Source organism: Sapajus apella, unplaced genomic scaffold, assembly GCF_009761245.1.
Source record: "Sapajus apella isolate SASKATOON/1434 unplaced genomic scaffold, GSC_monkey_1.0 scaffold20, whole genome shotgun sequence".
Classification (NCBI taxonomy): domain Eukaryota; kingdom Metazoa; phylum Chordata; class Mammalia; order Primates; family Cebidae; genus Sapajus; species Sapajus apella.
Window position 1 is genome coordinate 24,656,050 of NW_022436960.1, and position 25,023 is coordinate 24,681,072.

At 44.9% G+C, this 25,023-nt stretch overlaps 1 protein-coding gene across 38 annotated transcripts in view; it reads right to left on the reverse strand.

Annotated features, from left to right (window-relative positions):
- Nucleotides 1-25,023, reverse strand: part of NRXN3 (neurexin 3) — a 1,699,208-nt gene that overhangs the window by 1,629,200 nt on the left and 44,985 nt on the right. Inside the window, exon 1 of one of the 38 annotated variants that reach the window (XM_032287175.1) lies at nucleotides 16,681-17,670. The exons of the other annotated variants lie outside the window; for them this stretch is intronic. The gene's annotated coding sequence lies outside the window, so the exon portion shown is untranslated. Of the gene's footprint in view, nucleotides 1-16,680; nucleotides 17,671-25,023 lie in introns of those variants that run through there. 38 annotated transcript variants of the gene reach the window in all.

Sequence of the window (25,023 nt, forward strand, 5' to 3'; positions counted from 1 at the left end):
TTTTTTTTTTTTTTTTTTTTTTTTTGAGACGGAGTCTTGCACTGGCGCAGGCTGGGGTGCAGTGGTGTGATCTCAGCTCACTGCAACCTCTGCCTCCCAGGTTCAAGCGATTCTCCTGCCTCAGCCTCCCAAGTAGCTGGGATTACAGGCACCCACCTGGATAGGGGTTTTTTTGTATTTTTAGTAGAGATGGGGTTTCACCATGTTGGCCAGGCTGGTCTGGAACTCCTGATCTCATGATCAGCTCACCTAATCTTTACAAAGTGTTGGGATTACAGGCATAAGCCACGGCACCTGACAATTTTTTTTTCCTTTGGAGACAGAGTCTCACTCTGTCGCCCAGGCTAGAGTGCAGTGGCACAAGCTCAGCTCACTGCAACCTCCAACTCTTGGGTTCAAGCAGTTCTCCTGCCTCAGCCTCCCAAGTAACTGGGATTACAGACATATGCCACCACGTGCAGCTAATTTTTGCATTTTTAGTATAGATGGAGTTTCATCATATTGCCCAGGCTGGTCTCAAACTTCTGACCTCAGGCAATCTGCCTGCCTAGGCTTCCCAAAGTGGCTTCAGAGATGCACTCCTCCCAAAGGACCCCCAAATGCCCCAGCCGGGGATTACAGGCGTAAGCCACTGCCACTGGCCACATGAGGCTTTATACATAGTAGGTGACCAACAAATCCTCGATTTCTTTCTTTATTTCTGAAGTCGGAAGGGATAGGAGGAGGGGCTATTAGTGCATGTCTGTGTATGTGTGGATGTATGTATAGCTATAGAGTGAGCCATGTGTGAAAACGAAAATACTAAAAAAGATGATGAAATCTGCAGAATGGATGACAACCGAATAGTAAAGAAATGCCTAGAGTGACACTGGATAGCTCCGAATGACCTAGAGTATATTATGTGTATTTTCCAATGGTTAGAAACAGTTAGAAAGGCACCAGCATGCAGTCTGGTTTCTGAGGGCAGACTCTGGCCCACCTAACCGACTTCTCTGTTCAGATCAAACAGCAAGTGTGAGTTCTAGGAGCTGCGCAGGTTGCTGCTCATTACCTGGCACATTTGATAATCCACCACGGTCTCCATCAGAACATTACTAACCACTATTTTTATAATAACCACATCAGCAAAGCTAGTTATTACCACTTCTTTGAAGAGGTAGCTGCTGTTCCCTAACCAGGAACAAACACCTATTCCCAGTGAACAAACAAACCCAACGAACAAGAGCTGATTAAATCCATCCTAAGGAAAGCCTTTTTTCTATAAAAGGCTTTGTCCAAGCAATGTTCCCTAAAGTGTGGCACAGGTGCTGTGCCAAGCTTCTATAGACTCTGAAGGGAAGGCACCAGGTTCAAGAGGCAGAAGTACCCCAGAGCCAGCCAGCGAGCCATGGGGTTTTATTGGGAGCTTAAATCCGGAGGAGAGAGTCCAGTGGCGGTGACCTGGGTAGGAGAGCTTCAACTGCTTGCAAAAGGTGTGTAGTTTATACAGCATATTTACTTAGCATCCTCCCCTGAAAGGTCCCTACCTGGCAACCTTCACTTACCCTAAAACAAAGGGCCTTGATTCCCTGTAGAGCCCACATTCCATGGGACCCGCCAGGGGCTCACATGTTCCTGATAGAAAAGGAACAAATCTCCGGGTTGGCCACTCCCAGATTCCCTAGTTAGAGACACACGTTCAAGTGTATCTGCCACGCAGGGTCATTCTCAGAGTATGCCCAAGTTATTGCTATCAAGCCCTTTTACCATACACGCAGGTACCCCAGTGATTCAAAAGAGGCTCAGCTGAGACATGGACACAGGAGTGTGCTGGTGCCAACTCACACAGGCCTGTGAGAGCCAACTGCTAAAATTTCAAAAACGTTAACCTGGTTGGGATGACTTTGGTAGCATGAAATCAACAGGCAAGGAGTATTGACACCCCAGAAAAAGGCAACACCACAACGAGTCTTTGAGAAGGTGAGGTTTAAAAAAAGACTTGAGGCCATGCCCAGTGGCTTACGCCTGTAATTGCAGCACTTTGGGAGACCGAGGCAGGTGGATCACCTGAAGTCACGAGTTCAAGACCGGCCTGGACAACATGGCTACTAAAAATACAAAAATTAGCAGTGGTGGAAGGCACCTATAATCCCAGCTACTCAGGAGGCTGAGGCAAGGAGAACTGCTGGAACCTGGGAGGCAGAGTTTACAGTGAGCCAAGATCGTGCCACTGCACTCCAGCCTGGGCAACTGAGCAAGACTCCATCTCAAAAAGAAAAAAAGGAAAGGCTTGGGGTCAGGCACGGTGGCTCACACCGGTAATCCCAGCACTTTGGGAAGCCGAGGTGGGTGGATCACAAGGTCAGGAGTTCAAAATCAGCCTGGTCGATATGGTGAAACCCCGTCTCTACTAAAAATACAAAAATTAGCCGGGCTTGGTGGCATGTACCTGTAGTCCCAGCTACTCAGGAGGCAGAGACAGAGGAATCACTAGAATCCGGGAGGTGAAGTTTGCAGTCAGCCAAGGTTGCACCACTGCACTCCAGCGTGGGTGCTGGAGTGCAGAGAAAGAAAAGAAAAGAAGAAAATAAAAGAGAAAAGAGAGAGAGAAAGAAAGGAAAGCAAGGAAAGAAAGGAAGGAAGAAAGAAAGAAAGAAAGAAAAAAAAGGAAGGAAGCAGGGAGGGAGGAAACTTAAAAGAGGGTGAGGGAATCAGCCATCTAAGTATCTGGGAAGTATATTCCAGGAGCAAAAGTCAATGCAAAAGAACTGAGGCTGGAGCAAACTGGAATATTTGAAGAAGAGCAGGAGGTGGGTGCTGCTGCAGTGGAGTGAGTGGAAGACATGAAGCCAGACATTGATGATGGTCCTTGTATGAGGTGAGGTATGCCAACGGAGTCAAAGGGCCACATCTCAAGGAAAAGAGAAAACCCTTCCATTCAACTGTTTCCTGGGCTCCAGTTCATTCCAGGCACTATTGGATCAAAGTAGAATAAAGACACCAATCTGACCCTCCAGGGTGTCACAAACTAGAGGGGGACAAGTTTACTTCAGAGACAGTAAAGCACGGCAATTAAGAGCCCAGGCTCTGGAACCAGATTGCTTATGGGGGGCTCCCTGGAGGCAGTGGCTGCTTCAGCACAGTGCCTGCCACAGGACTTGGTCATGGCGCTGGAGTTTGGGAGGCACTGCAGACAGAATGAACCGTAAAGCAGAAGCAGAGCATTCCTGTGGATTATTTGACTTCTGTTCCATGCAATGGCCTCCAGACAACCCCACTTTACACAAAGACAGCCATCCCGAGCCCTTGCACCTCTCTGGATGCTAATCTCACATGACCCTGATGAGCAAAGCAGCACACAGTTAGTGATCTGGGAAAACCCATGAATGAAAAACCATGCTGTCCAGAAACATTCCCTTGTGAGGGAAGATCATGGGCACTGATCTCACTTGCTTTGTGGGGGCTACACACCTCTTCCAGGCTGAGCCTCCCATTCATTCAGGCCCTCATCCTTCCCCCACAGCCCAGACCAGCCCTGGAGATACCACCGTTCCCTGCCTTACCTCATGGGGACTGGAAAAGGCTGACTGGGGAAACCCAAGCTTTCTTTCCCACAGGCAGAATCCAGTTTCAGAAGTAGTAACATCAGAATTGGGCTCAGGTAGACTTAACCCCCTATGGTCTACCCGTATTCTTTCCTAAAGCCCTTCCTTTTTTTTCTTGGTTTTGGACATTCCTGCAGCCTCTGGGAAATTGCCAAAATGGCCAAAAGCTAGAGATGCCCTTACACTATATATCACAGGCCTCCAGAGGTTATCCGCCAGCCTTCTTTAGCCCTCTGGTGGGGCATACCAGGCTCAAGAAATGGGAAAACAGGAGCCAGAGAGCCCTCTTCACCTGGCCAGATGGCTGCCACCCTCTGCTGAGCCACAGACGAACGCAGGCAGCCACACACACAGGTGGTTTGCCCCAGAGCCTCCAGGCAGGGACCAGGCTGGTGCAGAAGCTCAGAACACTTGTCTGTTGTGTGGGAATCAAGTGAGAGAGGGAAAGTGAGTGACATTATCTAATTGCCAGCTAATTTACATAATTATCGAACGGCACACTTTTTATGTGGGGTTAACATCTTTGCAAATGTCTCATAAGCCGGCTGCTTAGGAGGCGGCAGGGCCGTGCGGTGGGGGGCTCACACAACTCTGACATGTGGACTATTTGCCACAAGCGTGGCTCAGAAGATCTGGCTGCCATTTGCCCTCCCCACCCCTCCTTCCAATTCCATCGCTCCCTTTTCCAACTGCCTGGAGCTTTAGCTGAGCTGGAGACAGACTCAAAAAAGGAAGTCAGACTGCGTCTGGAAGTGGGTTTGATTTAGGAAGTCACGATCATGAGTGTCCTTGTACCCAGCCCTTGCAGGCATGCCACAGTCTCCAGGCGGAGCTTACCAGTTTTTCTTCTGGAAGCTTCTGAGGACCTGCCCTGACCAGGACTAGAAAATCTCTCCAATGGCTCCTGGTTGGTTTTGCCCCATGTTCACTGCACCCCTCACCCCACTCTGCAGGTAAATGATTTTCACCACCAATCTTGCTCTGTGTCATTCAGGTGAGGGTCATCCCAATCCCAAATCATGATCCAGTTTAGTCAACTGGGACATTCCAATCTCCTGGCCACAATAATTAGTTTCAAGATGGGTCTCTCTCCCAAACTTGAAGTGGAATTTGAGTTAATGCAGGCAGTGAGGGAGGTTAAGGCATGAATTCTCTCAGAGATATAAAAGTAGCTCAGGGTAGTGAGGAAGAACATGGCCTTTGGGGGCAGTCAGAGCTAGATTTAAACACGGACTCCCATTCCTATAAGCTACTGAACTTTGGACAATTCTCTTGAGTCTTTGTTCATAAAAGAAAAAAAGGGTGGGGGCGGAATAATACCTATCTCATAGGGCAGTTTTGAACTTTATTAAATTTAAAAATCTATAGGAATGTAACTACTTTGGAAAATGATGCTGGCAGTATCTACTAAAGCTGAACATTTTTACACCAGGACCCCGCAATTATCCTTTTAGGTATATACCAACAGAAATGCTTACAAATGTCCAACTGAAAAGATGCGTGAGAATGTTCATGGCAGCACTATTCATAAGAACTAAAACCTAGAAAATCACCCGATGGCTATCTGCAGTGGAGTGGATAAATTGTAGTCTATTTGTGCAAAATACTATACAGCTTTGGGAATGATTGCTCTTCACCACCAGGAAGAAGTATGGAGAATCTCACATACCTAACACTGAGCAAAGTAAGACACAGAAGAACACAGACTGTATGTGCTTCATTTATATAAAGCATACAAAGAGGCAAAATTATGTATTCTATGCTGTTAAATGTTAGAATAGTGGTTAATGACTAAAAGAAGGCAAAGGGGTAAAGGAATCCTGTTTCTTGATCTGGGTGAGGCTGCACAATGTGTTCAGTTGTGAAAATGCAACAAGGAAGCTGTACACTTACAATGTGTGTGCTTTATATATGTATGCTATATTTCCATAAAAGCAACTTAATGCACTTCCTGATACATACACATGTTAATCTGTTATTTTTGTTATGTCACTTGAAGAAAGGTTTTAAAGAAAATTATTACTAGTTCCTGTTTTTTGTTTTTTGTTTTTTTTTTTTTTTTTTTACTTCCTTCTTACAGTTCCCCAAGCCAAACCCAACCTCTCTTCTACAAAACTAGGGGCAAATACCCACCATCCTTTGCAATAGGGAGCTCACTGTCCTCTTCCCAGCCTACTCTGTACCCTAAATTTGGCCATGTCTAGGAACCCCTCCCTTCTTGCACCTTCTTTTCCTGAAATCTGCGAAGCTGCTCCCAGTCTCAGTCACCGAGTTTACACCATCCTGAGTTCATCATCCTTGCGCTGTAGGAAAAAGAAGGGGTAACAGTCTCCAAGGACCTTAATTCCGTTCTATCAAATGGACGCACAGAAAATAGCATTTGAAGTTTACATTGTGCTAAAGGGAGACAGAGATGGGGAGACACAGGAAGAGACTTTTTTTTAACCTTGAACTATAACGCTTTTTTTTTTTTAATACTAAAAACTAAGTTTTTCACAAGAACTAAGAAGTCATGTCAGGCTAACCTAAATGCCTTTTCTGTCAAGAATGCTGATCTGTTGCAGTAGAAATACACAGGAGTTATATATGGACTTTGGCAGATCTTCTCATGATATGAGGACTTTGAGGCGGATAGAACCAATAAGACTTGTCACTGGCTGAAGAACAGCTTTCAAAGAAGGCGTGAACCCATTAGGATACAGGCTGGTGGGAAGTCAGGCCTGATTTCCTCCCTCATATTTATCAAGAGCCCCAATGAAGAGGGAGAAAGCCAAATAGTCATGTGTGTGAATGAACTGACACTGAGAGAGCCAGATGAGGCTGAAGGGACCCCAAGAGATCATGGTAGGCTAAAACCACAGCCTCTATCTATTAAGACAAAATTTGATGGAGATAAATGGAAAGTAATATAACTTGATCCTCCAGTATAAACAACCCATAAGGATGGAAGGTACAATTTGTAACTATATAGTAAACAAGAATTAAGAAATTAAATAGACAAAAAGACACACACATATACATACACATATACATATATATGTATGAGCATTTACCTATATATATATTTGTGTATATATATATCTGTGTGTGTGCATATACACATACATACATACATATATATATATATATATATATGCATGCATTTGTGGCTGCCAGATAATCAAGCACAGTTTTAGACTGCATTAATTGAAATATAACTTATAGGAAGAAAGAGATCATCATCCGTGTCAATCTGACACTGGTTACTGAATTTTTATTTTGACTCATACTCTTTGAGAAAGGTGTAGGTAAGCTGGAAGATAGTCAATGGACAGGAAGTTTTTCATTCATTTTGTTTAACCAAGGAGCACTCATATTCCAGACATAAAGATAAATAAAAAAGTAGCTCAAGCCCTAAAAGGCACTTATATATTAGTAGAAAGGAAAGACATGAACCTAAATAACATATGGAGGTGGACCAAATGTGAGATGCAGACTCTGCCAAGTGTGGACTTGATATGGTGGTGGTCAGCCTCTAGGGTCCAAAGTAGAACACTGGTGACAGGATAAGCGCCCTTCTCATACAGGCAGGATAGTGTAGTGGTTAAAGGCATGGGCTCTGGAGCCAGACTTCCTGGGTTCAAAGCTCACACCTACTACTTGATGCCTATGTGACCTTGAGCAAGTCACTTATCCACTCTGTGCCTCAATTGTCCTATCTGTGAAACAGAGATGATAACAATCACTTATCATAGGTAGGCACTTAGTACAAGTGAAAGCCCTTAGGACAATGCTCAACACAGATAAGTACCAAATAAATGTTATCTACTATTGCTGTTGCTGTCCACTGTTGTCCTTGGTGCTTATTATTTCATGCTAGCAGCATGGCTAATGCTGGTGTCTCATGGGGTGCATCAGTCTGTTCTCAGGCTGCTAATAAAGACATACCTGAGACTGGGTAATTTATAAAGGAAAGAGCTTTAGTGAACTCACAGTTCCCTGTGGCTGGGGAGGCCTCACAATCATGGCAGAAGATGAAGGGAGAGCAAAGGAACATCTTACATGACAGCAGGCAAGAGAGAGCTTGTGCAGGGGAACTCCCATTTATAAAAACCATCAGATATCATAAGACTTACTCACTACCGTGAGAACAACATGGGAAAGATCTGCCCCCATGATCCAATTGCTTCCCACCTGGGTCCCTCCAATGTACATGGGAATTAGGAGATCTACAATTCAAGATGAGATTTGGGTGGGGACACAGCCAACCCGTATCATGGGGACTGCTTAGGGAGAGTAAGCTGGGTAGATGGACTTCTTTTAAATTTCAACCCAATGTCACAGACAGCATGGAGAGTCATGCCTGAGTCTTTATTGGAGAAATCTTTGGAGGTGTCAGGGTGTTTAGGCTAACAGAGGCAATGCAGCAGAGGTGGGAGCAGTGTCTGCAGGAATCTGACGCATTCCTAGATTGGAAGAAAGATCCCACAGTTTCTCTATTGCACTCCAGGATAGAATTTTGCTAAGTGAATGCAAGTTCCACAAAGAGAATTTATGCCTTTATCTTAGAAGCAAATTATATCCAAATGAAGTGGGTTCCCTGTCACTGGGGATGACCCAAAAGAGACTGGACACCTTTAGGGGTTGTATGTCAGTACGAAATAGGTCTATGCATGGAGTACAATACAGTCCACAGGAACAAGATGACTCAGAGCTGGTGTGGTCAGAGAATGTTTCTCAGAGGAGAGGAACCTGCAAGGAAACTTGAAGGACAAGTAGGGCATAAGCAACTGGGGAAGAGAAGCCCGGTGTCAGGGTAAGATCACCAGATTGGAAGTCAGAACCAGACCATCTTTCCACTAACGATTGACCAAGCAACCATCTGGATACCTGTGGACCTATTCAATTTTTTGTTCTTCTCCTGTAAATTGGGAAGAACCATAAATACGCCTTCCAGGATGTGCACCTCAAAGACTACACAAAGGAAGGAAATAATCACGCCTTCTTACCATGCCTTGACAATCTTCTAAGGTACACGCCAAAAGTTACTCACGGCAACGGTCTCTTTTCCACCTATCACCTCGACTCGATCCCCAAGGTAGCCTCATTGTTGCACCCTGAGTTACCCAGTGGGTGAAAACCAACAGCCACCACCACAAACTCTTCCCCACACACCACAGAACTCAGGCCTTGTAGGTGCCAGCAGGCTCCCCAGCAACCTCAGTATAGCCAGGGATGCAAGAAGCTGTGGCCATTTACTATTCAGCCTCCTCCCTTCTCTCAATCCCTCCTTTCTGGCAAGTGGGCCTCCCTAGCCTGGAGTTCCCAGACATGGTTTGGAAAGCCATCTGGCTGCCAGGAGAGTTAATAATTTATAATGAAGATAATCACCCTTCAAGATCCTCGCCTCTTGGGACCATTAAAAAAGATTCAATTGAAAGCCAGTGAGTTCTTTACATGAGGGGATAGGGAAGGGAAGGGGGGAGGGCTGGGGCAGAGAGAAAAAATGGAGAGGGAAAAGGAGGGGGAATATGAACTAGGTGCTTAGCTGATCTTTCCCCACAAAGGGGGTAAAGGGAGAGGAAAATTATTCAGCCCTAGAAGACAATCTTATCCAGCTCTCGCAGCACCAGCCCAGCAAGAGTGCAATTTACGAGTCTTTTCTCCTAGCCAACTCTCTCCACACAAAGCATGAGGGAAAAAAATCAAACACATACAAGAGAAGGGGAGAGAGGCGCAGACAAGAGAAAATAAGCCTGCCCAGCAATCATGTCTGGAGCTGCTGGGAGGGCTCTCTCTGTTCTCTTTCCAGGACACAGTAAAGCCCCCACTGTGCTAATTATTCCCATTACTTGACAAATTCTCCATTAATGGAGCAAGAGGTGCCAGAGCTGGCGAGGAGAACAGAACAAACTGGCAGAGGCTCCGGACAGTCTCGAACTGTGCAAACCCAGACCAGATAGCCCCCAGCCTACCACAGGGTGAATGTGGGGCCTGGCACAGCCCCAGCTACAGGGCACACCTCGCAGGTATGAGGCAGAGACCACACCTCCTACAGGGCAATGTGATGCCAGAGGGCAGGAAGCAGGGGCAGGACTGTGCCTACAGATGGATTCTCCAGGAAGGGTTACAGCGGGGGTGAGGGCTGAGCCTGGGAGCCAGGAGCAGATGACACACAGCCCCTAAACAGGGGGAAGTACGGATCAGTGCGCTCAGGACCCAAGCTCATGGCAATTTGGTCTTTCTGTGATTTTGGAAAGCCACTGGAAAGGCTGCTACGCAGTTCTTCCAGCACACAAATCTTACAACACCAGCAGCAACAGTAAACACCCATATTACACTTGCCCTGGGCAAGACACTATGCCAAGTATGGTACACATGAAGTAATTTAATTCTTATAAAACCTCTAGGAAGTAGGAACCATGATTATCCCTATTTTGGGAGATGAGTAAACTGAGGCCTCTGAAAAGTGAAGTCATTTTTCCAAAGTCACATGCTAATAAGGGTGCAGCTCTCGCTCCTGACTCCAAAATGACAATGAAGAGAAGGAACAACAGTCATGGCCAAAAAAAAACATATAAATAAATCACGGTCATGTTCAGCCTATTTATTGCACAAATTTGGCCCCATGTGTAGCCAAGGACAACGCCATTGAGAAGCTCGTCATCCAAAATACAGCAGATGCGGCAACCACCAGGGACATGTGTAAAGCACGTGGCTTCAATGCTTACGTGTCTCCCAAGCTGTATGTGAAACAACATTACTACATGAGTAGTGCCATTTGGAGTTGTTGCAACGCCCAGAAGGGCCAAACACCCACACCCTAATTTAGAGCCAAGGTGCTATACCCCTGACCTCTGCCAGAGTCCCTGTAAGAAGCTGAATCCTTAAGGACTGAAGAAAACCTATTCACTATTTATACACATTAAGAGAATATTATTTAAGCCAGGCATGGTGGCTAACACCTATAATCCCAGCACTTTGGGAAGACAAGGCAGGTGGATTACTTGAGGTCAGGAGTTCGATATCAGCCTGGCCAACATGGTGAAACTCTGTCTCTACTAAAAATACAAAAATTAGCTGGGCATGGTGGCAGGCGGCTATAATCCCAGCTACGTGGGAGGCTGAGGAGGGAGAGCCACTTGAACCTGGGATGCAGATCATGCCAATACACTCCAGCCTGGGTAACAGCGTGAGACTCTGTCTTTTAAAAAAAAAAAAAAAAGATAGAAAAAAATGATTTCAGAGATCTCTCCCACAATGTTTTGTAGCAGTTTGATTATATTAATCCCAAATCCTTTGCTTTCCCCATCTCCATCCCTTTGGCAATTTAACACCACTGAGCCCAGCCCTGACACTAAGCTCAGACATGTGACTTGCTTTGGCTGAATGGCATGTTAGCAAAAATGACACCAGCAGAGGCTTGAAAAGCATTTTCATATTTTCTGCTTGCTCACTCTTGCTCCTTTGCCATGAGAACATGCCCACGCTCGCCTCCTAGAGGATGACACACGTAGAACAGAACTGTCATCCCAGTTATCCCAGCCAAGGCTTTAGCTCTGTGACGTTCTAGAGACGCAATCCCGAGGCAGCTAAGGAAACTTAAGTCCAAGTCTTAGCTCCAAATTTACTATGAGCGCTGAACATAGTAAGTTAAGAAGAATGGAACTTCCAAGCCTATAAACTCCACGACGTACTTCAGCCTCATCTGCTTCAGTGTTAACTGCCTATGCGGAAGGACGTCATCACAGAGAACCAAGTAGGCGGGAGGTGCTCTGGTGAGAGCCCTCGGCTGGTGGGTGTGCAAAGTCAGTAAGCCAGCACAGCTTCCTGTACTGTGAGCTGAGAATGGAAAACAGGCAATCCGCGCAGAAACCATCATAGGCAACGTGCACAGAGCAAACAGGTAAGTACTAACTGCACACAGCAATGATCTCATAAGTCTGATTAGGAAAGCTAGGTACTGGTGTGTATAAAGTAACTCTCTGTCATCTAACCTCCATATGACAAGGTGTTATGTTTTTTTTTAACTCCATTCTGCCTATGAAGAAACTGAAGCTCAGAGACAGAACGTGGTTCATTCAGGGTCACAAAACAGAAAGTGATGTAATTGAATCTTAAATTCAAGCTTATGAATGATAAGGCCCATATTTCTATCATATATCACACTGATTTGCATTATGCCACTGCTTCTGGGATATGTTAGATAAGGCAGCAAAATACATGAATCTTCCCTTCACGTGTTCACAGCACACTTCACTAATCAATTATGAATCAATCATGGTACCATATTGTTGGGCCCAGAGGGAGCTTCAGAATCTTTCTCAACCCAATACCTTCCCATCAGTTGCTACGGGCATAGGAAATAAAACCTATGGGCTCACGCTGCAGTAATTAAATGCATTTGGATGGCACACAGTGGGCCCACTTCTGCAAGACTCTGCCCTATAACAGTGAGTTATTATACAATATAAAACTTTCTTACCTAGGGCTACTAATCCAGAATTGTAATAATTCAAACACAGTTTCCATGATCCTCAAAAGGTAGAAGTCCCAATTACATCTTTCTCTACCAAGTTTCAGGTTTTACTTAACAGCAAAAAGTATTTCAGAGTTGTTTCTGCAACCTCCGCCTTTCGGGTTCAAGCTATTCTCCTGCTGGCTTCCCAAATAGCTGAGACTATAGGCACGTGCCACCACACCCAGCTAATTTTTGTATTTTTAGTAGAGACAGTGTTGCACCATGTTGGCCAGGATGGTCTTGATTTCTTGACCTCTAGATCCATCTACCTCGACCTCCCAAAATGCTGGGATTACAGGCGTGAGCCACTGCGCCCAGCCTGAAAGTCTTTCAAATTAAAAAGTCAGTATATTTTTCAAACCCAAGGCCCAAAAAATTATTCTATCAGCATGGCTTCAACTTCTGGGCTCACTGGATAATTCTGGAATGTTTATGGTCCTTTTGTTTATGATCCATTATTATACAATCAGGACCAAATCAACCTGTAATTTTGCATTAGTTTTCCCACTTTCCTTATTAGTACCTATTTATATCTTAGCCTTCAAAAATCTGCTATGCTTGAAAGGTAACAAAACTGTCTCTGTTTTTAAAATACCCATCTTTCTGCTATGCCAGGATGGGCATTTGTTATTCCAGGTTAGATAAATCTTTTAATACATGCAGAAAGGTGAAGGTGACAAGAGGGAGTTAAGAGGTCACAACCTCCATTTCATTCAACACAATGCACACGTATTCATTCATTCAACAAACCTCTAATAAATGCCTGCTACTTGCCAGGCACCCTGTAAGGCCCTGGAGTCCAAAAGGTCCCAGCCAGATTTAGTGGGTGAAGGGAGATAGATGTGTGAGCAATAATCATAAGGTGAGGTGACAGATACTTAAAGAATGAGTGGTTTTGCTAGACCAGGCCACAGGGGAGGTGTCCCAGCAAAAGGAAAATAATAAATAAAGACAGTGGGATAGGAAAGATCATGGGTGTCCAGGAAGCCATAAGAAGTTTTATCTAGCTGGAATGTAGGATGGGTGGGAGGGAAGACTGGGAAAAAAATGTAAGGCTAAAAAGTCACGTTGGGGGCAGAATTACAAAGGTCCTGGATGCCAAGCTAAGAAAGTCTTGGGGAGCTGTTGGAAGATTTTAAACAGAAGGAATGATGACACCAAGTCAGTGTTTTTGATGGTGTGGGACCTGGATTTGAAAGGAACACAATAGGACACAGAGAAACTAATAAGGAGGACATGGCTCTTATCCAGGGGAGGTAGGAGAGGAGCCCAAGCTTGATCCCATGCCTGGTTCTCAACCATCCATGGCCATTCTCCATACACCTGAGCAGCCATGGGGACCCAATACCTGAGGCCACGTCCTATCCAGGTATATAATCCAAAAGAGTGAGAACATAGCAAATAGCCCCCTTTGCAGACTCCGTACCTTACCTTGGAAACAGCCTGATTTTCAGAATTCCTGATCCTGTCCCAGGTCAGCATGTCCAGCTCTCCCAACTTCTAGCCACATCTCTACGTAAGCCAGCCCCTTTGTCCCCCCAATTCCTCAGGGAAAGAGTTATCTTGGATGCTTAAAATCCTCCATGGAGTTCAGGGTGCTCTGGGGATTGTGGACCAACGTAGAAGCTTAACAGTGACAACCCAATGCTGAAACCTGAGCATCCACCTCCAACATCATCAGAACAAAGGATAACCAAAGGTTTGGATCCTTTGAGTGCTCTAAAAAGCAGCCATCCCATCCTAAGCATCAGGGGGAAAAACACTATTACATTTGATACAAGTGCATCTAGCAGGGTGCAAGAGGAAGGACCGTCAAAAGAAACTCGACAAGAATTGATCCAGCAGAATTAGTCAAGCCCACAGTTCCAAACATGTGCTCCCCAGAAAACCAGTCCCACAAAATGCTCTGAAGGCAGAAAGAGAAAAGACAGAAATATATACATTTTAGAAGCATCAAACTGTTTTCTCCACTTTAGAGATCACAATGAACAACTGAATACTAAAGATTCCAAGAGGCCTTGGAAGAAAGAAATTGAATGAATGCTTCAGCCTCCCCCTTTTGCAGGTGGACAAACTAAGGTCTGAAACATTTTCATGCAGCTCTGCATTGTTAGTTGGTATTCCCAAAGCTGTAAATGATGTCAAGCAACCATCTGGCAAGCACTGTGTCTCACACCTCACCAATGCCTAGTCATCCTAATTAATATTCAAGAGGACCGTAAATAGTTGTTGAGTGACATTACTGAAAGTAAGTTTGGAATTCTTTTAAGTGGAGGTGGATATACTAATCTGTAAATTTTTCATCATGCATTTACTCATCCACTCAAATATATTTATTGAGCACCTATTATGTTTGGAGTGTGTGCATAAAACTATGAATAAGACAAGTCCAGCCTTGACTTCAAGAAGCTTAGAGTCTAGTGGGAAAGTGAAGATCAAGAACATTCAAAAAGTAGTGAGAGGCTCTGCAAAGAGATAAAGTGTGGGCTGGAGGTGTCCCACCCCATCCACCTTTCTTGTGGAGCCTCTCTTTCCAAGGATGGATGTTATTTCTATTACTGTATCTCCATTTAAATAGTTTCCTTCCCACACTCACCCTCTGGCTTCCTTATTTGTAGTGCCAGGAAAAAAAAAAGTTCCCAACACCCTGCCAGAGTAAAAGCAATTGTGAAATCCCAAGTATAGTACGGATCTGTGACCACCTCTCCCTAAAACTGTCTCATCCCCAGGAAGCATCTGCCCTCCTCAGTTAGTCCGGAAGAGAGAGAAGCACCCAAAGTCTCATTCAAGGCAATGTGGCGGCTGGTCTTTACAACACCTTCCCAAAATAATAAGGCTTTGAGGGAGTTTACCTCGGGTGAGCCCACGCTCTTCTAGCAGCTGTGTGTGTGTGTGTGTGTGTGTGTGTGTGTGTGTGTCCCTTATTCCTAAGGCTAGGACTTCCCTGCTCTAGCAGCTGCTCTATGGCCCTGGGTAGCCAACTGCCTCTCAATACCTGTTTTGAACTCTTCCCTCTGTGCCCTCTAGAACCCCCACTGTTCATATTTGACTGCTCACAATACAGAAAGCTATGTCTTCTCTAATCAAATGATTTCTTTGCCAAACACTCTGTGTTGGGGCCAGGTGCATCTCAGGATGGGAGCAGAGTGACAGCATCCTTTCTTCCCCTCTGTGCTTGTGTCATCATTCAAGGTCCCCATGCCATCTATAACCCGACCTCTCTCCCTCTTCATAACTCTTACCTACCACTTGTAGTCAATTATGTTACTGTTGAGAAATATTCACTCACGGTCACCTCCTGCCTGCATGGGTGGAGTGTATTTCCCCACATCTTGAATTCTGGCTTGACCACATGATTTGCTTTGGCCAAGAAAATGTTAGTGGGTGTGACATGACCAAAAGTTTGAAAAGCGCTTGCTCTTTGGCACCTCTGCCATCATGATGGGATGAGCATGCCTGGGCTAGCCCATCAGTCCCAAGAGGTCAATGGCTAGAGCTTTTCCAGCCACCTACCCCAACTATGACCAACCTAGATCAGCCAAACCCCATCCAACCTGCAGGTGCAAGATCAGTGGGATTACCCAGGTGAGTATGGCCTAGATCAACTGCCTCCAGATGTGGGAGCTAAATCAACGCTTACTATTGCATACCAGCCAGATTTTTGTGATTGTTTGTTACACAGTAATAACTGACCAATACAACACCCCAAGATTACTCTCCCATATCCACTGAGACACTTAACTGGCTAAATTTCCCTCTGTACCCTGACTCCCATTATTGTGATCAATGCCCATGTGCTCAGTGCCCTGGTTTCATTGCCTTTATGCCTCTTCTCCAGTAATCTGCACCTTTTTCCCCACTCCCTTATCACCAGCCTGGACTTCAGCCCCACCCAGAACTACCTCTCCAAGAAATACCTATCTCAGGACAATCTTATTCCTATGTCCTGTCTCTTCCTAACCCTCCTTGCCAACCTGGCCAAAGATATATAGCATCCTCATCTTTTCACTTACAGTCTATCACCCCTTCCATACCCCATTTTCCTCACTTCTTACCTAGAAGAGGCTTCACAGTCAATCATTCCCTCATTCCCTGAACTTCCACCACCCACCAGTTCTCTATCTCAGAGGAATCTAAGCGATCATTTCTCCTGGCCCTGAGCAACAGATAGGTACTAGTAACCAACAGCCCATCTATGCCAACAAATGCAACTACACTGATCTTGACACTATTAAACTCAGCTACTTAGCAATCCTTCAACTTTTCCCCAATACCCTCCCTTCTTCAGCTCTTCCAAACCTTTTCCCCTTCCTCATTCAGCAGATGCCACAGGGGCTCCTTTTTTAGTGGAAAAAAAAAAAATTGAGACCTTTAGGCACGAAGGCCTGTGCTTCTCTCCCCTCTGGCTACTCACTTTCTCTCCTATTTACCTTCCCTGCTTCTTTTCTCAATGAAAAATGTTCCCTTTAAAGCTACCTTCTCCACAGTGTTCTTTCTCTAAGCCCAGCCACCTCCCTGGGACCCTGTTCCATCAACACTTTCTCAACCTCTATAGGCTCCCCACTTGCCCCCTGCCCCCAGCAGCATGCCAGTTACCTTAGAAGAAAACGGGACTCTTCCCTCGCCTTGAAGATATTCTCTGTAATCCTTTTCTCCATCAAAATTCATCATCTCCATGTCTCCCTTTCTATCCTCATCCTCTGCATTCCGGCTTCTGCCCCCACATGTCCCTGACTCACACAGCTCTCCCCAAAGTTACCAGTGGCTTCCAAAATACCAAACCAGAGCTGCTTTTCAGTTCCCACCTCCCAGGCCTTCCTGCTGCATCTGCCACTGTTGGTCCCCCTTCCTGGCACGTTCTTGTGCTCCCCCTCCTCCCTCTCTGCACACCTTTGAAAGTCACTCTCAGGTGCTCCTTTTCTCCCCCCACCCTTCAGATGTCAGCATCCCTGGAGCTCCGTCTGCGGATCCCTTCACAAACTACCCACTCTCCCTGACCCTCTTAATCCTGGATGCCCCCCTAGACAACTCAAACACACTCTGATTACAACCAAACTCATTGCTTTCCTCCACCACATCCTCCCTTAGCTGTTCCTCCTGAATTTATCTCCCTTAATATTCTCATCCACTCAGTAGGCCCAGCTAGCAACCTGGGCATTACCCCACTCTCTTCATCTTCTCTCTCCCTCACATCCTTACATCCAATCAATTGTCTGATGCTATCTCCTAAGTATCCCTCCTTTCCTTCTCCCTCCCTGTCTCTTTCTATACCCCTCTCCACTTCTGCCCTCCATCCCCATCTACCTCAGTAACTCAGTTCAAACAGGTCTTCATCAGTTGAATTATTTCAAACGCCTAATAGCTGATCTTTGTACTTCAAACCTCTCCCTCCTTCCAACTCTCCTAATAAGCTGCTTCCAAGCCAGAATTAACTTTCTAAAACTCACATTTAAACAGATCACTCCCAGGCTTCTAAAGAAGCTCCTTGCTGCCAATAGGAAAGAGTCCAAGCTCCTTAGATTCAGATTCTAGGAACAAATAACATTTTTGAAAACTCACCAGATACCCAGCACTGTGCTCATCTTATCCTTGCATAAATCCACTGATGTATTACCTCAGAGATGTATTATTACTTCAGAGATGGGTAAAATTAAGACGTCAAGTCTAAGTAACTTGTTCAAGGTCACACAGCTAGGAGACAGGGCCAAGATGCAACCCAAGCCTTCTAACTTGGATCAGGGTACTTTCCAATGAGTCCTTTATTGGTCAGACTTTGAGATCAATAATTTGGACTTGGCCTACATGGTAGTCTGTGTTTATCTGAAGACGTTTCTCAACAGTGGCCTGTCTTTTTCAGATTTCTCACCCTAGTCAATGTCTCCTAGAAACCAAAATCTCAGTGGACCTCACTTTAATCCTGAGTTTTCTAATCCTACTAACCTTAAATTTAACATTGGGTTAAAAATCTCAGCATCAGATGTCACATAAAATTTCCAGTGATTCTCCCCATCCCCTGAAAATAGTCACCCTGTATATTGGACAGGGATTGTTGGGGGCTGAACTGCACCCCCACCACCACCAGATTCCTAATCCCCTGTACCTAATGTGACTGTATTTGGAGGTAGATTATTTAAAGAGATACTTAAGTTAAAATGAGGTCCTTAGGGTGGGCCCTAATCCAATCTGAAGGGTGTCCTTATAACAAGAGGTATTTGCACACACATACATGCAGAGGGGAAGCAATGTAATGACACGGAGAGAACGCAGCCATCTGCCCACCAAGGAGAGAGGCCTCAGAAGAAACCAGTCCTGCCAACACCTTGGACTTCAACCTCGAGAACTGTGAGAAGATAAACTTCTGCTGTTTAAGCCGCTCAGTAATAATAGTTTGCTATGGTAGCCTTCAAACCAATACAGAGGGGCTGTCTTTTTCAGAAATCCTCAAGCATTAAAGGAAACTCTCACAGCTTAGGCACCCCGGCTCTTCCAATCCCAAAGGAAGAAAAAGAAATAAGGGAAGGTAGAGAATTTGAAAAGCCAAGGAAGGCATTGCATTACAGATGCTACAAATTAGAACTGTGATGCAATTTCATTCTTCTTAGCAACTGACTGAGGACTCCTGGGGCCTTTGATATTGCTTTATACTAGAAGGATTAAGTTCTTAGAATTAATATCCAAGAAAATGGAGATGCTTTTCAACCAGGACTAGGGTCTACCCTGTGGCATCTGGCCAGGTTTCCAAACTTATAGATGTCACGAGGAAATAAAATTTCATCCCCCCAAAAAGACCATGTGCCTAATATGAACATAAGGTTATTAATTTTTTATTTCATCAAGTAAAGACTTTTTTTTTTTTAAAGAGACAGGGTCTTTCTTTGTTGCCCAGGCTGGAGTACAGTAGTATGAGCATGGCTTACTGCAGCCTTAAACACCTGGGCTGAAGCAATCCTTCCACCTCAGCCTCCCAAGTAGCTAAGACTACAGGCATGCACCACCATGCCTAGATAACTTTTTTTTTCCCATAGAGACAGGGTCTTGCTATATTGCCCAGGCTAGTTTTAACACTGGGCCTCAAACAAAGGCCTTTTTAAAAAACAACAAACTACAAATCAGTTAAATCACCTAAGTATATTATATGTATATACATATATGAACATGGATAAATCTGTAAAAACATTGAAGAAGGGAAAATAGCAAGATGCAGAATATGTGATGACGCTGTTTATACACATTAAGAGAATGCTATTTAAGCTTGGCACGGTGGCCTATGCCTGCACTCCCAGCACTTTAATAGGCCAAGGCAGATTACTTGAGGTCAGGAATTTGAGACCAGACTGGTCAACAAGGTGAAATCCTGTCTCTACTAAAAATACAAAACTTAGCCAGGTGTGGTGGTACACACCTGTAATCCCAGCTACTTGGGAGGCTGAGGCGGGGAAATCATTTGAACTCAGGAGGTGGAGACTACAGTTGCAATGAGCCGAGATTGTGCCACTGCACTCCAGCCTGGGTGATAGGACAAGACTCCATCTCAAAAAAGAAAAAAAAAAAAAAAAAAAAAAAAAAAGAGAGAGAGAGAGAGAGAATACTGTTTATATACATTAAGAGAATACTCATGCGCAATACAATACCATTTAGGCTTATAAAGGTTAAAAAAAGTGTGAATGATATTTCTAGAAGGATACATGTCAATATCATGTTCATTCCTCTCTGTAAAACAGAGTTTCTCAACCTGAGTGCTATTAACATTTGGGACCAGATAATTCCTTGTTGCAGGTTATCCTCGCATGATTGGATGATTGACAACATCCACCAATGCAAGGATATCCACAAAACTGTCCTCATTGAGAACCACTGCTCTCAGCAAAAAGAGAAGATAATGTAAGTGATAAGATGGTTAACAATTTTTAAATCTATATTTGTAATATTGTTGTTCTTAAAAAATACTAGAAGCAAATATATGTCAATTGTTCATTTGAGTGATAGAAATAGGAGGGTATGTTATTTTTCTGAGTCTCATTTATAAAAACTACCATCTATTAGAACCATAATTTCATTTATTAAAAAGGTATTTTTTTAAATCAAACAAGCAGGAAGGCTAGACTAAGATGAGGTGGTGTGGGTTGAAAAAGACATGTTGAAGTCTTCACACCTGGCACCTGTGAATGTGACTTTATTTGAATACAGGATCTTTGCAGATGTTATCAAGTCAAGAAGAGGTCATGCTGGCGTAGGATGGGCCGCAAATCTAATGCCTGGTATCCTTAGAGGGAGAGAGAGATGTGGACACAGAGACACAGGGAAGATGGCCATGTGATGATGGAAGTGGCAACTGGAGTGAGGCCACTACAAGCCAAGGAACGCCAAGGATTGCTGGTAACACCAGAAGCCAGGACGAGGCGAGAAAGGAATCTTCCCTAGAGCCTGCAGAGGGAGCGTGGCCCTGCCAACACCTTGGTTTCAGACTTCTGGCCTCCAGAATGATGAGCTAATAAATTTTTATTGTCTTAAGCCACCCAGTTGCTGGTACTTTGTTAGAGGTGTCACAGGAAACTAATGCATAAAGCTATGCTCCTTTTCAAACTCGCTGGATTGCTGGGGAGGTCTTCATTCTCCTACCAACCAGTGAAAACCTTGTCTCAAGCCAACTTGCCTTTGCCAGCCACAGGCAAACTCTGAGGCTCTGGCCAGCTAGAGAGCAAGGAGCCCTGCAGCTCCCCCACGGTGAGGTCTGTGCTGTGTCGTGTAGAACAAGGTGAGAAAAGAGAAGCATTCACAGCAGAGCTGGCACTGGTTCTGTGAGCTTTGCCAAGTTGGAACCTCAGTTTACTCATCTGAGCAATGGAACAAAAAGAACAAGCCACAGGGATATTGAAGGACAAAAATGGACCATGTACATGAAAAGGACTTACAAATGCAAACTATCATCAGCGCCAAGCTATCATGTTACACCTTAACTGAAGAAAAGACAGCCCCAGAAAAGACAATTAACTTGATACCTTTAGGAAGAAAAAAAAAAATCTGTCTTTGAATATAATTACTTTTATACTTGCTTGGGAAATCTCTATCCAGTCTCAAGAGGGTTAAAAATGAGGAAGGGAGACAGGTACACACTGAAAATAGCAGCAAAAATAAAACCAATTAAAGTTTTTATACCATACTCCCTAAAACTTTTTAATAAAACTTGCTCCTCTGTTTCCTCTTGGTCATCTTGCAGGAAATTCTCCATGTTATCATGACACACAGAGCAGTTTATCAATCACCATGCAGAGCATTTATTATCTGGAGCCATGGCGCCCAGACCAAGCCCTGGCAGGGATGCCCTTAAGAAGGAAGAAGCAGGAAAGGGGTCAAAGTTCAGAACACAGAAAAGAGGTGGGAGGTCCCAACAGTGGCTGCCCAGATGCATAAACGAAACCCTCCCCCACAAACGAAACGTCCCAGCACCAGCAAAGCAGCGGCAGGAAACAGCTATGGACAAGGGTGCTTCCTAGTCTATTTCCCCAATCCCAACAGAGCTGCAGTTGAATTTTTCCTGTCTTTATAAAGACCTCCAAAATGCAATTTCCACAACCTTTGTTGCCTTCTCTATTTCCAGCATTTAACCATTCTGGATGCCAGAAAGTTCTTTCTGGGATCTAACAAATCTCTCAAGCTGGAGGCCATGGCGCCTCCTCTTGCTCTGTGCCCTGTTTGGGAGCCTGTTGGTAATAGCCTCCCTTCCTGATTTGAGCTCGTCCTGTTCATGAGGACTGATGGAGCTTCCTGCTGAGCGGAGCCTTTAGACATGAGGCAACCCCTTCCTCCCAGATGAGGAAGCTGGGACCCAGAAGCTAACACACTGGTCCATCCCGCAGGCCTCCTCACTCCTTGATAGAGCTGATGCTGCAAAAACTTTCAGCTCCTTTTTAGAAATATATAGAAAGATTCCAGTTACAGGGTCGCAGGGAGAGGGCCAGAATGGGCTTGGGAACAGGATCAGCAATGGGGTCTGGACAGTACCCCCATTCACCCCCATCTCCAGTGGGTTTAGGCTTCTTTGAAAACACTACGATGTGGCACAGTGTTGACATTTGTAAAATACTTCAGAGTTGACAAAAAAGCACTCTTTCACATATTATGTCCTCTAGTCTTCAAATTTCCATTTAAAATGTGCATGATCACCCCCACTTTACAGACTAGGAAAGAGTCCAAAAGGTTAATGGCTTACTCAAGGTCAGATCAACAGTGAGAAGAGAGCCCATATGGAATCCAGGCATCTGCCTTCAAATCTCATGTTCCATAACCATGCAAGGCCCCCCACGGCAAAGAGCTCACTAGAGTCGGAGTTGAGAAACCAAGGCACGAGCCCCAGCTCTGGCACCCCTTGCCGTGTAAACATGGGGAAGTCACCAGCCTCCTGACGCCTGGTCTCTTCTAACTAGAGACAAGGAGGTTGGGCTAACAAGGACTTTGGAAGTCACTCCCACCTCTGGAGGAGTGTGCCTCACTCTGCCTTTTACTTTGTTTCCACACTTGTTTTACTTATCGAACATCCACTTATTCTCCTTACCACCCTCTTTGTAGATTATCCACCAGACCAAAACATCGCGACTAAGCATCCCCAGTGCGTCCAGCACGGAAGAACAACGATCAGCAAAGACAGAGGTAGCCCCTGCCCTTGTGGAGCTTTTAGCCTAGTGGAAGAATCAGGAATTCTTGGAAATTCCTGATTCCAGCCAGGAAAGATTGAAACTGTGACTGTGACAAATGCCACCAAGGCACAACGTACCGTGCCTGAACACAGTATTTAAAGAGCACTAGGAGGGAACTGTAGCCCTCCCTGAAGAAGTTACTCTTGTGCAGAGATATGAAGGAAAGAGAAGAGGGGAAGGAAGAGCACCCAGGCAGAGAAAACATCATGGACAAAGGCCCTGCGGTAGGAAGGAGCAAGGCAAGTGCAAGAGACTGAAAGGCCAGTGGGGCTAGAACAGGGACAGGGAGGAAAGCATAGTAGGCAATAAGAAGGGAGGGGTAGGAAGGGCCCAGAACCGGCTCAAAAGGCCAGGATAAAGGGTGTGGTCTTTATGCCAAGAGCAGTTTAAACCGCTGGAAGGGTTTAGGAACCTGGAGGTGAGGTAGAAGGGACCACAGGACCAGACACATCAGGGTATCCTTAAGTAATGAAGAGGGATCTCCTACTACAGGCCTGCCCCCAACCAACTCAGAAAGCATGCTCACATGAGCTGAGCAAATCCCACTTGCTTGAACACTGAGTTTCTGGCGAATAAATGGATAACAGCTCACTATGGCTGTCCCCCGGTCTGGAAAAATATGTTTTGCTCTCCCTCCACTCCTGCCGTGTTTCAGCAAATGCCTCATTGCTCCCTGGGTGGCCTGGCTCTCCCCTATGAGGGTAGCTACGGGAGTGCACCGTTGAGACCTCCTTCAAGAGGACGTGCCGCAGACAGCAGAGTTGACAACAGCCCAGCTGCCACCTTTTGGATCCATCACTGGATTCACAATGCAGCCACTCCCTCAAGGCTGCTTCCAGCCAACAACCAAGCACATTGGAGTACTCATGTCAATCCATTCCCATCCATTTCAGGATTCCTCTAACAATCAACTTTTGCTTGAGGACTTCCCATCAGCCTGGCTGAGACTCTCTCAGAGCTATGCTGCTGAGGGTGCTCTTCCTATCCAATCTTTCCTTCCTCTCTCCTTTCACCAGAGTCAGGTCTGCATCAAGGTCTGAACACTCTCCCTCCTTCCTGCTCCCTCCCCTTTAATCCTACATAGGCGTCTCCCTCAATAAGACTCTTGCATGTCTAATCAATCCTGTTTTGATGTCTGCCTCTTCGAAGACTCATCGTAATTCTCCTTCCATTCTCTTCCCCCCATCTCAGATCAGTCTTCCTAAGGGGACTAAGATGATCCCCACTAACCCGGCTTGACTTCTGCAGGGGCTCTCTGAGACTCAGGAAGCACATCCTGTCATTTCTTATAGCATACTGCCCAAGGCCTAGGCTTCTAGCCATTCTAAACTATCAAGAACTATTTGTTCCCAAGGAAAGCACTAGATGAGTTTTGCCAAAGCTGTGGTTCCTCAAAGTCAGCCAAGCCGGGGAGCTCCTCAAACCGTTTTTAAAGCTATGCCCATAGGTCCTTAGAGATGCTGTGAGTCTAACAAAAGAGAGGCCTATTTGGCAGGCCCTGTGGACTGCTGAATGCCACTTTAACCAGAAAAGCTCCACTTTTATCTTTTTAATTTCATTTTCTTTTGTTTTTGATATTGAGATTCTAAGTAAGATTTTGTTTGACAAAAAAAAATGATTCCACTGCCAAAAGTAAAAATATATCTAATTGAAAACTGCTACCAAGGGACTTTTTCTTTCTGGTAATGGCAGGCTATTACCATTAAAAACAACTAAAAATATGGATAAAAAGCACAATGTATCTTCTTAAAATCACCAAAATGCTGATCAGATAGTAAGGAAAGACTAGTCTAAAATTGAAAGGAAACAGGAATCCAGGCAAGTATGAAAATCACTTTGCCCTGAAGACATCTGAGTCTGGCAAATTTGATCTTCATTTTGACAGGCTGGAAGAGCTAAAGAGAAAAGAATCCATAACCAGAACCCACATAAAATGGGGAGACCAAAAGCAGACCCTCATCACAATAACCTGGGCAAGGGTGAGGACAAATCAGAAATTGACTAGTCCTCAAGAGAATCTATAGATTGGGTTTGAATCACTTGTTTCTGAGGGAACTTCACACTGTTAATTTTGTTTAAGGTGGAGTGGGGTCCAAGATTTATAGTGCCCTCAAGTGTCTGCCAGAAAAATAAAATTTTTTTGTAGAGAAGGCACCTTCTCCATTTCAGGCTTAATTTATACTTATAGATCATTTTCAAGTACAATGACCAGCATGCAGTCAAAGATAACCAGACACATTGTGAA